The 15,354-nt window shown below is 46.9% G+C and overlaps 1 long non-coding RNA gene across 2 annotated transcripts; it reads left to right on the top strand.

The window, feature by feature from the left end:
- The first annotated feature begins 616 nt into the window (after positions 1-616).
- LOC123066009 (uncharacterized) lies at positions 617-5,643 on the top strand. Of its 2 annotated transcripts, XR_006431198.1 has the most exons (6): positions 617-1,187; positions 1,272-1,576; positions 1,669-1,710; positions 1,793-1,958; positions 2,648-4,974; positions 5,195-5,643. It is a non-coding gene; the product is annotated as an uncharacterized lncRNA (long non-coding RNA). The 2 variants fall into 2 exon arrangements; XR_006431197.1 differs by having other exon boundaries at positions 1,793-4,974.
- The last annotated feature ends 9,711 nt before the right edge of the window (positions 5,644-15,354 follow it).

The raw sequence follows: 15,354 nt of genomic DNA, 5'->3' as shown, positions 1-15,354 counted from the left end.
ATCTGTTGCGCATGATTTTTTGTGGTTAGTTTTTAATTAATCGCGTGCAGATGTTTAGCCTGGTCGTCAATTATATCGTACTATCAGACACGTTTTTTCCCTGCGATTTACGCCATAGAGTGCTGTTGAAAAGATACTAAAGTTACAGAGAGGCGGCCATACAGTTCTCTGGTCCGTGTGCGCGCTGCCACCTGCCTATGCGCTACTGACTGTACAGTCTATGTGCATGCACTGGCGCTACATCTACAGCACGTCTACATGATTCAAATTTTGAAGGCCACGCCTTTTTCGAGTCAACGCAGCAGATGGTTGTGGTCTGTGGGAGTACCACTGTTTCAGGCTACTGACATTTTTTATTTCATCTGCAGGCTTAGCACACGGCATAATTTGATGGCTGCAAAAATTGATTATCCCGTTATTATCTCTATCTTTACTATTATTAAACAAGAAAACATATTCATCGTTCTGTGCACCCAGCCTAAACTACACAGAACAATACGAAAGAATTATAGCCTTTCGATCAGATCACTCAATTAGATCCGTTTAGCATTTTTCACGGGCGGACGAAAACTCTGCCATCCCGCACGCACGTCCCGCGTCCTTCGTCAAAGCCGGTCCCACTTCCCGTTTTCGGTCCGTTCATCATGCTCGATCCGCAATCCTCTCGCCGTCGAGCGCCGCCGCCGCCACATCTCATGTCTGTCTGTAGTCCCCTGGCCGACTCCAATCACACCTCCACGGCCCCCCAACTCCGATGCCCACGCTCGCCTTCCACGGGATGAACGTCGCCCGTCTCCAACGCTCGCCCCCAGTGTGGATTGCCGCCACCTACCACTACTGCTCACCACGCGAATCTGCCATTCTTCCACAATATATGGACGAGCGCCTTCACATAGTACCCCTACAACTCCTCTGCTCGGCCGCTGCCGCACGGACGCGGTTGCAGTCGTCGTCGCCGTCAGCCGCTCCACCACTCGGCTGCTGCTGCAAGGATGCGGTCAGCGCCGGCCTCTCCTGGAGCGCGGGTCGTCGCCGCCCGCCGCTCGGCTGCTGCCCCATGGACACGCTCGCCCACACCCCTAGAGCCGCTGGCCTCTCCTGGAGCGCGGGTCGTCGTTGCCGCCGGCCGCCGCCACACGCGGCGCATTGAGGACCTAGCCCCTAGCCTTCAAGAGGCATCTTTTCCCGTGAGCTACGCTTCTCTGAATGTACAGTACACGCTTCTCATATCTGTTCTCTGAATATATGCTTCCCATATCCTCGGTGTACAGGCTAGAAATAAGACAGGTTGCAGAGGGAGTTCATCATGTACCAGGACTGGTTGAAGCACGATTCACTAACATGGATGAGGCCTGGGGCATCCTGCAAACTGGAAGCAAAGCCAGAGTTGGTGGTTGGTTCTACAAATGCTAACCAGCACAGTAGCCGGTCACACTGGTCGTTCACCAGATTTTCATTCACTCGCACCAAGTTGCAGACCGTAAAATCTTGTCCTCCTAATTTTCCATACAGTATATAGTGTGATGGTCAAAGGAGAAAACTTGATGAATGCCATATCTGCTATTGCAACTATGAGGTACGAGCAGGTTTGCAACTTTCGAACGGTGGTTATAATTTGCACTGCTGATTATATATATGATCTCGCTAACTTATTTATTTCTTAAACAGGCAGGAATTCAAATTTAACACACTTGCTGCAAGACTCACTAAGTACGCAATTTCCTTCTCCTTGTGTCGGTATGATTTAAAGTTATTCTTTAGTTTTGGTGATAATGTGTGTCAAGCATTGCAGGTGGAGACTCCAAAACTTTGATAATGTTTCAAATTAGCCCAAACGAGAATGACCCTGGCGAAACTCTCTGCTCTCTGAACTTTGCGAGCAGAATGAGCGGGATAGAGCTTGGACAGGCAAGGAAACAAGTTGATGTTGGAGAACTGTCAAGATATATAAGCGGACGGTACTTGCTCTATTGCCCTCCCTGTTAGTTCATGCTTTAGTACGAGTTTAGCCTCCACCTCTGAAGATTTCGTGGTAACTTGCACCAGAGCTTTGCATTCTATGTCTGAATACCTGACTGCAAATATGGTGTTGGAGATAAATAAAATGCATTGCCGCATCGACATGAAATCAGAATATTCTTGCTCCTTTTTTATGCAGCAAATGCTACTGAACATGTTAAGAAGAGTCATGTACTGATTGAGATTCTTAGGGAAGGACAAGAATATGTTGAGAAGAGTGAAGTTTAAAGATGACTGAAACTAAAGCTGCTGGTTTTGTTTTGTTTTCATCGCCCTTGAACCGAACATTTCTTCCTTTGCACGGAATGCATTTTTAGATGCTACTCACCCAAAGTGTTAGAATATGAACATTTTTTATATCCCAACTGGACATTTTTTTATCGATATCTTTTTGTATGAATCATTTATTTTTTGTTACGGTTGGACCAGTCCATTTTCAGAATTATCATGCGCATCATGGTTGTGAACTTGTTTGACTGGAAGGATAACATGATATTAAAATATAGAGTTAACAATAGGTTATCAAGTATGAGAGGATGTATACAGATTTAACATGATTTCTTGTTTAATTAAGTCTTGATTTGTTAGCTTTATTTTGCCACTACAAAACCACTTGTCTTCCTACCAGGTATGCTACAGTGAGAAGGATCAACAAGGCTTCACTAAAATTTTGTGCTTGGGAAATGATTTCAAACTTCCAATTCCGCGTAACAGTGAGAGGGGCAACAAGGTTGCACTTTATTCATATGCTGGAAATCAAATATATATAGAGGAGATTATTTGTATGAGTAATTATGAGATGCTATCCATTTCATGTGGAATTTGAAACTTTAAACAAATTTATTATATATTTGGTTAGGATTTATGATGTTTGACATAATGTGTGTTACTGTAGACGTGCATTGCACGTGCACACTTACTAGTATTGTCAGTGCAAAAGTTTGCGCTGATGGACCCATAAGTATTAGCATGAACAAAAAAGTACTATGTATTTTTCGCATTAAGTATGCCCACGCAGATCAGAACGTTCTTCGTCTTGGCAAGTATTTTTTTCTAAAAACAGTTTCCACGCACTAGATTTCCCTACAACTGTGTGTTGGGAAAAGTCAGTTTCGCCAACGGACTGTTGGACGGGAAAGATTCTATCGAACTGTTGGTGGGCAATACTTGCGCATCATGACCAACTGTCGGTCGGGAATAGTTGGATATTTGATGTTTGATTGTTGGTCGGGGAAGCATCTTTTTCCAACTGACTGTTGGTCGGCGATCAATGCCGACCGATTGCTAGTTGCCATTTGGGCCGGCCCATCTCTGCTCGTGCAGGCCAAAAACTTAGCGCCGGCCTCCCTTGTATTTTTCCATCCAACCTACTTGTGCCACGAACGCACCCCAGTTCTCCAAACCTAAATCCTCAAGCGCTCCCTCCCTCCGCCGCCGACCGCTAGATCTAGCAGCCCGCACGCCGTCGCCACTCTCCAGCACGCCGTCACCACGTCGGCGAGGTTGTTGCCATGTACCCTCCATCCTCCTCCACCCCCACTACTATCCCCCAAACACTCCCAACCCTAGCTTGTGCGCTAGAGTTTGGGGAGAGATAGATTGCACCAGCGCGGAGAGGCCAAGGCGTGATGGTGGACGCCGCCGTCTTTCTTGGATCCGGGGGTGAGTGAGCGAGGTGCGTCACCAGGGAGAGAGAGCACTAGCACTCTCTCATCACCCAAGTGCCTCCACCGCCGCCGCCGCCACGCCACGGGCCTCCTCCAATCTGCCCTCGCCGGTTCTGTTGATGGGGGATCTGGCTGTTGAATGCTAGTGCTTCCCCTCCCTTGGTGGTGAGTGTTGTTTTCCCTCTCCTTCTCCCTCTCTACCCCTCCCCCGTCCAGGGGCGGATCCAATGGGGGTTCCATGGGTGCCTTGTCCCCCACTTGAAAATGCAAATTATATTTACTGTATACTAGTTAGGCTAATTTGTGTGTACTATATGTGTTTAAATACGAGAGTATTAAGCCTGGCACCCCCTCTCGTGATGTTCTGGATCCACCACTGCCCCCATCAGTGCTGTCGTTTGTTGATTTGTTCCTTTTCCCTTTTACATTCAGATCAGCCATAACATGTGGTAGTACTCCTATCCAGCAAGCAGCGCTTTGGTTGGGAGCTCGAGGTGAAGTAGAATGTAAGATATGGTTCCTATAATAGGGTATTTTGTGCATTGTCTAGAGTGTATTGAACAATTGCGAAATTGTATTAGTAATTCTTATAGTGAAAAGATAGATGTAAGGTCGTGGCTGATAGTTTTCTAGCAATTCTGTATTGAAATCGACAAAATCTGGTAAACATATAATCTAGTAGACATTTGTGAGTATGAAATTTGCTCCTCTTCTCTGATGATGACTTCACCGGCAATTTTATTTTCTTATATTGCTATAACATTTTGTGCTTCTAATGTTTTTCTGCACCATTCGAGCTAGTATGTTTTGCATCAAAAAATTAAAAGTGCACCGCGCTTTTTCATCAAATATTCATCTATAGGTTGTATGATTTTAATTTTCCTAAACCTCCCTGGGGCATTCGTGAGAGGGATACAATGTAAATATTCAATTTTGTGTAATGATTTTCACAATAGCTTTTCTTGTGGGTTTGGCAATTATGTAAAGATAATTGATTATAGCACAAAACTGAAGAAGTTCTTGACCATGTTTGTGTAACTTCTACATAGTAAGGAAACTATGTTGTAGGTTGCAGTACATTTACATGTCATCGTAAGGATTAAAACATATTTATTCATGCCTTTTTTTATTGAAAGCAAAGACTGCTTTCTCGTGACTGTTGTTTGGAAAGTTATCTCTCAGGTGGAATTAGCTCATGGTGGAAGTGATTAATCTTACTCGTATGATTGCACAAGCAGCGTTAGCAATGGACGCCATGGAGGTGTTTCTAGGTGCTCTGGGTACCAAGGTTTGTACTTCTGTCTTGTTAATGAGTTCACTGTAATCCAATTGACGACGTGGAAGATGTATTGTTTCATACGGATCTCTATGTATGTTCCTCTGTTGTGTTATTGTAATCCAATTTTGTTCCAGGGCACACCAACTGATTTTCCTGTTGTGTTTCCATAGCTGCTAAATGTCTCCTGTTCTATTTTCAGTGATGTAGTCATATAGCGTGTCTTTTACAGGAGGTAAAATGGCAAGCGCAAGCGGAAAAGTTAAAGATGGTGGGGTCATCGAGGACCAACTGAAAGTAGCAGAGTATGAACTAATGAGAACTCGAAAAGTCGAAAGTAAGCCATCCTGCTGAGTTAAAACGGTAGTATATTCATCCACACATTTTCATTTTTGGTGGAAAGTAAACATAGGTAGAATATTCAGCAGTACAAACACAACTAGTTGAAGTCAATGATATAAGTTCTATTCTGTTTAGAAAATAAAACATCTAAAACACATGTGCTTTATGTGATGGCTTAGTTCCTCCCTGGTTTCCCTTTTTAAATTCATTGTAATTTACTAACCCTTCTAGTTCTATTATCTGGGCTAGACCTCCACATGTGTTTTATGTGATGGTTTAGTTCCTCTAGAGATTACCTTGAAATTTGGAATTTTAAAGTCTTCCTGTGATTACCAATTACCAAGATATCATGTGGTGACCGTTGTTGGCGCAGTGACATGGTGTAGTCAGCATTGGTTGTGCAGTTTTAAAATTTGGATGTTATGCCTAAGCTACCTTTTAACTCCTCATGTGTATTATTAACTAACTTTTATTCTCTATACACTGAATGCAAATGAGGTATTTTGTGTTTTTATTCTCTATTTTGCACAAGTGGCGTGCAGCTGTTCCCATGCTTTTTATTATCTGGAAGCAATAGTAAGGATATATCATACATGAGGGTACTTAAAGGCTAGCTAGGAAGTAAAATAGCTTTGAATACCAAACTCGAGAACCTACTTTTGTAAGTAGACTTTAGTGCTGCCACTATCATGAACTATATGCACCATGGAGCACTCTAATTATTCTTCTGCTAGATCCACTATGAACTACTAGAAATCTGTACTAAGATTCTCTACTATCAATTTCAATTATCATGGAAACAGTCATAGTTAAATCCACCATCAATTTCAATTATCTAATTGTACTATCAATTTCAATTATCATGGTGTATTAAAGTCAAAGCTAAATCCACTATGAACTACTAGCAATCTGTACATCTACTGAAAGAGTCATAGCTATATATATTTAGTTTTCAGTTGTATGTATTTTTGGAATGTGTGTTGGAATATGGGGTAATGGTACCTATGTACAGTAACTTAAGTATCTCCCAGGTACATTATATGCCCAACAATCGTAAAAAGTAAATGATGCATTTCCTTTCGAATGGATAGACAAAAAGTGGGCGGAGGGCTTCTATGCCACATCCATGTCTACTGCTGGAAGTTAATTGTTGGTCTTCATGTCCTTAAATGCTACTTTTATACATTAGGCATGAATATTCCTCATTTTGTGCTGTTGTGTGTGCACAGTGCACATAAATTCTGCCTGCATTCAGTTTCTTAAATTAATTGAACATTCTAATAATTGAGACTTATTTAACTTCTGTAGGGCGCAAACATAAGGATTGGAATCACAATGAACCATGAAGCCAGCGGTCTGCATCAACTAGATGTTCTAGTCCTCATTTTGTACAACTGATGTCTCATACTTTCATCTTTTTGTTGTCCTTCTGTAAATCTGGTGTATGGTGTCTTGGTGCCTATAACAGACTGAAGTGTATGTATGTGACAATTAGTTAATGGAATAAAAATGTTTGGTGCACCTGATGTATGTTGTCTTGGTCATCATGCTTTAGAACACATGAACTATATGTACGCAACAATTAGTACCATATGTTAACTACCTTGTGGTTTGCTAAACAAAATGTTGATCAACTGTTGGTTGGCAAAAGAAAACACTGTCTGGTAGTTGGTCGGCAAAACAAACCCCGTCTAACAGTCGGTCAGGAAATGCTAACACCAAGCCCAACAAAATGTTTGTCGGGAAAGTATTACCCATCAGATGGTCGGTCAGGAAAGGCCCATGAATGCCCCAACAGACTGTTGGTCGGGGAAGGCCCATGGCAGGCCCAATAGACTGTTGGTCGGGAAAAATACCCTTTAGACGTCACACAATCGGTCGGGAAAGATATGTCGGTCGGGACAGGGCTTTCCCGTCTGGACTTTCCCCAACAGACGTGATCGGTCGGCAATAATTTTTCCCGACCGACTGTTTGATGGTGGAAGCTGTATTTCCGACCAACCTGGCTGTCGGGAATGTAGTGTTGTGGTGTAGTATCTCCATATTGTCTCACCGTAAAAGCAAGCTAGGTAATGAGAAGTTCTCTATTTTTTTCTTTGCAAAGTTAAATCATGTTACTAAGAAAGTTATGTAAATTTAATGGCTATAAGTTCTTCATGTAATTTCAGTTAACAGTAGCAATGCCAAAGTTTCTCAAAAGGTCAATGAAAACACCGTTTTCGCTCTAAAAGAATGTTACTCAATAGCTCTTCTGGTATAATAGCAAAGTTTAGAGTTCAGACACAACAATTAAAAAAGGGCCGTGCTACGCGTCGGCCGGCGGATCTTTTAAATAGATCTGCCGCCCCGTGAGCCGTCAGTTTCTTTTCTGTAATTTCCTGCAATAATACTCTTGTTGCGAAACCTCGTCTTCTCTACTTTCCTGCAACAAGAGCTTTGTTGCGAAACCTCTTTTTCTCTATTTTTCTTCAGCAAGTCCCCTGTTGCAAAATCTCTAATTCTCTATTTTTCTGCAACAAGACGCTTGTTGCAAAAACTGAAAACACATCTCCCGTCCTATCTAATTATTTTTAATAAGACCCTTGCTAAAAAAATGCAACAACATTTCCAACTGCATCACACAGTATTTCGCTGCCGCCGTTCCACAACAACGTTGTTGTTGCAGAAACTTGGAGACGTTGTGATGTGACTGCTGCTAGCGCTGGTGGTGCGAGGAAGGTGTTGAGGTTGATGGCGCTCCATGCCGGCAAGGCGGATTCTACCGGATCCGTTGATCCGGTCGACGGAAGGCGTTTGGCGGCGGAGATCCGGCATGGATGCGTTCGCCACGACGACCTACAAGTGGCGGCGCTCGGTGACGGCACCTATGGGCAGGGACGCTCGCTTGGCTGTTGGCTGCGAGTGCTCGGTCTGTAAAAGATCATTTGTTTCGGTCTGGGCAAGTTGCAAAAATTGTACAAACCAGGATAGAGATTTGCTTCTGAGTCGTTCGATCCAAATCTAATCTGACGGTCACCGAGGAGGTTGATGCGCGCACAAACATCGGCCAGCTGAGTGATAACGTTTCCCATTAAAAAACAAAAATTTGTTGAGTTATTTTTTTTACTTTAAGTAAATTCAAAGAAAAATCATGTTCATTTCCTAAAAGTTTTGTACTCATCATAAAGACTAGCATTCTTGAGCGATGCTATTATTACGTGTTGTTTTTACAAATATCTTACACACGTAATTGAAATCGCTGGTGGTTATTCTTTTTTTTTCTGGACGATTATTGTCTCTCTCACGTATGTAAGTTTTCCATGCGAATAGCATTTTTGTTATTTTTTTATGCATGTGATCTATAACTTGTCTTGAGTCCGGCTAGCAAAAGCAACAATTGTACGGACGGGGCAATGACTAGAAATGTCATACAGTAAAAAAGGAAAAAGAAGTCTGAGAATCAACGACTACAAATACTGGCTGACGTGCATCAATATTTAGTTTATAAGAGGGTGAATTATTTCTATCAATCATAAAATACTCACTGACGTTCTGCAATTGTTGTATTTTTCGAACATGTATGCATCTCGTGTCGAGGTTGTTGTTGTTGAAATCCGAGGGTCGGAGAGCATATATGCCGCAATCAGGAATATAAAGTGCGCATCAATGGTGATATGGGATATAGATAGGGTTAGTCTTCAAAAAGCCCAATGAGGAAAAAAAATTCTATGAGACCAGGTCTCACGGGTTAGCAGGTGAGACCCATCCTGATGGATGACACGTGACATTTACATGTCATCCATCAGGGTGGGTCTCACTTGGTTTATATGAGACCTGGTCTCATATAATTTTTTTCCGCCCAATGAAAGTTGTCAAGAGAATATTATATAAATGCCCTCTAGATGACAACAACAATTTAAGATGGACAACAACGCTATATAAATACCCTCTAGCAATATGAGTGCCAGAATCTGTTAGACAAAGTGCTTATTATGTGGCCATTAAATCTAAAACACTTCATCATCGAAAACAAGGGAACTGCAACCAATAACATAAAGTACGCAAGAACAGTGATGTGGTAGACAATTATCGAGTCACTATTCGAAGAGGCCCACATTCGGGTCGAGTGCCTATGATCTTTAAATTCTTCGCAGTCGACAGTAAGAGGACCGAAACAGAGGATATAAAGTGAGCATCGATGGTTATATGCTATATATGTAGTGTCTAGTAATGACAACATCACAATAATTAGAGTTGTTATCCCAAGATCTCAAATGAATAAATTTACCGATCAATAAGACATTAATGATCTTCATGGTCGATGTCGGTGTCAAAACCGGCGGATCTCGGGTAGGGGGTCCCGAACTGTGCGTCTAGACGGATGGTAACAGGAGACAAGGGACACGATGTTTTACCCAGGTTCGGGCCCTCTTGATGGAGGTAAAACCCTACGTCCTGCTTGATTAATATTGATGATATGGGTAGTACAAGAGTGGATCTACCACGAGATCAAGGAGGCTAAACCCTAGAAGCTAGCCTATGGTATGATTGTTGTAATGGTTGCTGTCCTACGGACTAAAACCCTCCGGTTTATATAGACACCGGAGAGGGCTAGGGTTACACAGAGTCGGTTACAATGGTAGGAGATCTACATATCCGTATCGCCAAGCTTGCCTTCCACGCCAAGGAAAGTCCCATCCGGACACGGGACGAAGTCTTCAATCTTGTATCTTCGTAGTCTTGGAGTCCGGCCGATGATGATAGTCAGGCTATCCGGACACCCCCTAGTCCAGGACTCCCTCAGTAGCCCCTGAACCAGGCTTCAATGATGATGAGTCCGGCGCGCATATTGTTCGACATTGCAAGGCGGGTTCCTCCTTCGAATAATCCATAGAAGATTGTGAACACCTGGATAGTGTCCGGCTCTACAAAATAAATTCCACATTCCACCGTAGAGAGAATAATACACACACAGGTTCAATCTGCTGACGTATTTTGTGGCATGACGTCACACCACCACCAAGCCTTTACTTGAACTGTTATTATTATACCACCTCAGCGCGTTTAGCGAAGCGGTTTCCTTGGCACGTCTTGTCGAAGCAGAGATCGTGTTCCCCTTATTCCGGGATTCCCATCAATACGGACGTGGGTAACCCAACCGCGCCATTGATTGCGGCGCTTGGGAGATAAGCGAGTTCTACCAGGCTGGTGGGGACGAATAGTCTCCCTCCGCCCATATATAAGGGGATAAGGATCAACCCTCTTTACCTACGCCTTCTTCCTCCTTTTGCTTATCCATCTCCGCGCACTCGAGCTCCAGCGCCCAAGTCCGCACATCTCGTCTCAACCTTCTTCAGCCATGTCCGGAGCGGGAGGCAAATGGATGGCCTCCTCCGTTACGGAGGGACACATCGAGAGGCTACGCGGCGCCGGATACTTGTCCCGCGACATCGCGCACCGGCTGCCCGACAAGGGGCAGCTCATCCCCCCCCAGGCCCCCATGAGAGGGTTGTATTCCTTCCCCACTTCCTCCGCGGACTGGGTTTCCCACTTCATCCCTTCGTCCGGGGCTCATGTACTATTACAGCCTGGACTTCCATGATCTGGCGCCAAACTTCATCCTCAACATCTCGGCGTTCATCGTCGTGTGCGAGGCTTTCCTCTGCATCCAGCCCCACTTCGGCTTGTGGTTAAAGACCTTCAATGTCAAGCCGAAGGTGGTGAAGGGCGTCCAAGCAGAGTGCGGAGGCGCCATGGCGGGCAAAATGCCCAACGTCCTCTGGCTCGAGGGTGCCTTCGTGGAGTCCGTCAAAGGGTGGCAATCGGGGTGGTTCTACATCACCGAGCCGCGCGACCCTAAATGGGCAGCGGCCCCCGAGTTCAGATCTGGTATCCCCGCACAGCTCACCTCCTGGAAAGAGAAGGGCTTGCTATGGGGTAGTTCGGAGGAGCTGACAGGACTCCAGTCCTGCCTTCAGACCCTGGTGAACAAGAAGCTTAAGCTTGTCAACGTGATCCAGGTCATGCTCGTCCGCCGGATTCTCCCCTGCCAACAACGGGCTTTCAATCTGTGGGAGTTTGATCCGGCACAGCACCAGACCCTGAGCGGGCTCTTCGACACGACGTACGAAGCTGCCTGGAAGGTGCTGTTCAAGGGCGCCGAAGCTCCCGCATCCGCTACTGAAGATCGCGGATTTCGCTCGCAGCGTCCAGCTGACGAGGTAAGTAATTCTACCCTTTACGGGACACTTGTTTTCGATAGTTCGACTTTATGCGGGATCTAATCTCCCCTTTCCTTTGACAGGGATGGATGAAGGAGGCCGAGCAGATTATCTGTCCGGCTCCCATGCCAGAAGACCCAGTAGACGCCCGTCTAGCGGGGCTACTGGTTCCGGCACCACATGTGGTGCCGGAGAAGAAGGCCAAGAAGGATGCCATGGGTACTCGAAAGAGTTCCCGTTTTCAGGTATCCGATGACTCCGAGGCGGATTCCGCCCCCGAGGACGAGGATAAGAGAGAGGGCTCTCCCCAGGAGGCAGGAGAGAGGAAGAGGAAGGCTTCCCTAACGGGGGAGGCCGAAGGGTCCAAGAGGGGAAGGACCCTTCCTCCGGATAGCTCTGCCAACGCTAACGAAAGCGACGAGGGGTGGCCCTCAAGGGCCAAGCCCCTGGCAAGATCGTAAGTATCCGGATTCCTGCATGATTTATAATTTCTCTTTTTCGCCACACAGTGTCCTTCTAATGCCGCATACAACCTGTAGTCCGGCCGAGGATGATTTTCCCGCTTCTTCGAGCGGGTCCTTGGCTCCGTCGGATGTGGATTCCATTCCGACCGCCTCCACCCCTCGTGACGCCGAGGACGCCGAGGTGGGGTCCCAGGAGGGGACCCGCCAGGAGGGTGAGGCTCCGGAGGTGCCACAAGGCAGCCTCCCGGACTTTGCTCCGGACTCCGCCCCAGAACCCGCAGTGGTTCCGGAGTCCGGCAGGCGGCCCCTTCGTAAGAAGGGTAAGACCGTGGCACCGGCGGCCTCCGTCCAACCAGAGGCGCCGGATAACTTGTTGGAGGCGCTCAACAGCGCTTCCATCGAGGAAGAACACCGCACTATCATGAGTGCGGTGATTCAGAAGGTTCAGCTCGCCAAGAGCGAGCTGACCGAAGCCTGCAGAAGCCTTCTATCAGGCTTTGAGGTAAGAAGTTTTTTAAAATATGTGATGTAATACTGCATAGACAGTAGCCCCTGATGCTCGGTTCGGTGTTCGGAAAGAAAAGCCGGACTGAGGATCTAAAAAGATATACGCAGGAGTTCTAAGAATTATGTCAATATGGGATTGCAGGCTGCGCCGCTGACCTCTGCCGCATTGACTGCGGAGGTTGGTGCTTTGAAGCAGGACCTCGAGCGGACCGAGAACGAGCTCGGCCTTGCCAAGAGGCAGCTCGAGGACAAAGAAGGTGAGTAACACCGTATTGAATTTGTACCTTACAGAAAAGGATTTTGGTTGCAATAGAAATAACAAGGATAACGTGGGCACTGCAGGGGCCACGAACGAGGTGGCGACCCTGAAGGAGGCCGTGTCCGCGGCCGAACGTAATGCGGCCGTGGAACGAGCGGAGCGAGAGAAGCAGGAGGCGCGGGTGGCGGAGGTGCGGCAAGAGCTCCAGGCTCTCATGGAAAAGCATGAGAGTTTGGAGCGCGACTCGAAGACTCGAGAGTCCGAGCTTGCCTCGGCTCTTGAGAGTGCCAAAGCCGCGAAGGCCGAGGCCCATAAGGTCCTCCAGGAGATTGAGGTGGTGAAGAAAATAGCGGCGGGTAAGGCATTTTTCATGCAAAGCAAGCATGTGAGTGTGAATTACCTGTTACTTACCCGGATTCGGAGCTCTCCAGGAGCGTTTGTAGATCTGCCTCGCAGCGTGTCCGATGCCGCCGCATTCTACCGGGCCGAGGAGGGGAGCTCAACGGAGAAGGTCTTCTGGTCTCAGTATGCTGAGGACGGACATCCGGTGCCCCTTAGCGACCAGCTGAAGCAGCTGGTCGAGCTCCACAAGGTAGCCGAGCAGGCCATGAAGGGCCTCATAGTCCGGCTGTGGCCTGAAGAGGCCATGCCTAGGAGCTACTTCGGCCTCGTGCGGCGGCTGGTGGATGCGTGCCTTGGGTGGAAGTCATCAAGCGCTCCGCCTGCATCGAAGGTGCCCGTCAGGCCCTTGCCCGTGCAAAGGTGCACTGGGGCAGGCTGGATGCTGAGAGGCTTCTGACAGACGCGCTGCCGGCGGGCAAGGAGTATCGTACGCCCGAAATGTATTATAAGAGTGTCCTGAAGGTTGCCCGCAAGATTGCGGACGAGTGCCCCAAAGATGTAATATTTGAGTAGACTCGCAATGTGTTATCCTGTGCGCTTGAAAACTTTGTTCATATGCGCTAAGAAACGCTTGTTTATTTAAAATATTACCTTCTGTTTGGCCGTTTATCAAATCTGAGAGATGGCAAGTCGTCGGCTTCAGCCCCCATGCCACGAGTGCTAGGGTGTTCGGGATAAATTTGAGCACTCTTGTTCCCATATTTGGGTCCATCTAGGGAGGCGCTCAACACAACGAACTAGGCAACCGGACTTATAATGCTTGAACACTCTCACTTAGCCATAGAATTCTATAATTTTAAATTTCGGTGAAGCCCCTAGTGTTCGGAAGGCCGAATTTGGGGCGCTATCCACGCCTGGGCCGACAGTTAGTCGGCTCATCGCTCTAAGCGGCATAATTCTTTAGGGACTCGAAAAAACCTCTCAAACAGCGACCAGCTCTCGCCTTATCATGGCGGTCAGTTTTAGCTTTCTCCACTGAGGCGTTAACCCAGCTCAACTGGGGCGCAATCGCAGTGGTTCTCCCAGTGCTACCTTAGCCGATGTAACGGAACGTAAGATACCAAAACATGGGAGCCGGGCAAACCCAACTATTGACCCAAGACATGATTCAGAGCCGATTCATATAATGCTATAAGTTCGGGGTGCCGCACTTGTGAAAGTGTTCGGACTTGTCACACCATAATGCGGGGAACATAAGCCTCTGGTGTATTCGGCCGTACCAAAGTGTACGGATGCAAAACGTCATAAATGAACATATATGTAAAAAGGGAATGCAATTATAAGCGAAAAGTGATGCATTGTTCATTCAAGGAATTCTCCCATGAGTGCAGAACGATACAAATAGTGCGGTAGGCAAGGGATTGGACTATTAGACATGTCCCCCTCCAGGGGTAGGCTGCGGAATGGTGTATTTAACAGATTTAATGCTCGTAATGGAGACCACCTGATTGTTCGTCGTAGCCTTCGTTCTTCCCTGGCTGTTGCATCGTGAGTTCGGCAGATTCGCCGCCGGACAGGGTCTCTGACGAACGGAGTCCTATGGATAAAAAGAAAAAGGAAAAGAAAAAGAACGACACACTTGGGAGCCCCTGGTGTGGTTGAGCCGCACTCTGGGCCTGTCGTGGTCGAGCCCCTCCCCCAATGCCCATGGTATCTCCAGAGCGTAATGATGTACGCGGAGAGCTGATCTTGCAATCATGCAAGGCTGGGGTTGGGGCCGCACTGCTACTTGTGCTCGGAACGTGCCAGGTGGTCTTGATGTATGTTGCTCCGGGCGCGTTTGGCCGTGTCCGGTTGTTTAATGGCCGGACTCGAAAGTTGCCTTAAGAAGCTACTCTGTACTTCTGCCGCGAGAGCCGCTGTATGTTCCTCCGTTCGGAGGGAGCGTTCAGTGTTTCTGTTGACCGTGATGACTCCACGAGGGCCTGGCATCTTGAGCTTGAGGTATGCATAATGCGGCACCGCGTTGAACTTTGCAAACGCGGTTCGTCCGAGCAGGGCATGATAGCCACTGCGGAACGGGACTATGTCGAAGATTAACTCCTCGCTTCGGAAGTTATCCGGGGATCCGAAGACCACTTCCAGTGTGACTGAGCCTGTACAATTGGCCTCAACACCTGGTATGACGCCTTTGAAGGTCGTCTTTGTAGGTTTAATCCTTGAGGGGTCTATGCCCATCTTGCGCACTATATCCTGATAAAGCAGGTTCAGGCTGCTG

The sequence above is a fragment of the Triticum aestivum genome, chromosome 3B (assembly GCF_018294505.1).
Source record: "Triticum aestivum cultivar Chinese Spring chromosome 3B, IWGSC CS RefSeq v2.1, whole genome shotgun sequence".
NCBI lineage: Eukaryota > Viridiplantae > Streptophyta > Magnoliopsida > Poales > Poaceae > Triticum > Triticum aestivum.
The sequence above is the reverse complement of the archived record's forward strand: the minus strand, read 5'-3'. Positions and strand labels throughout refer to the sequence as shown.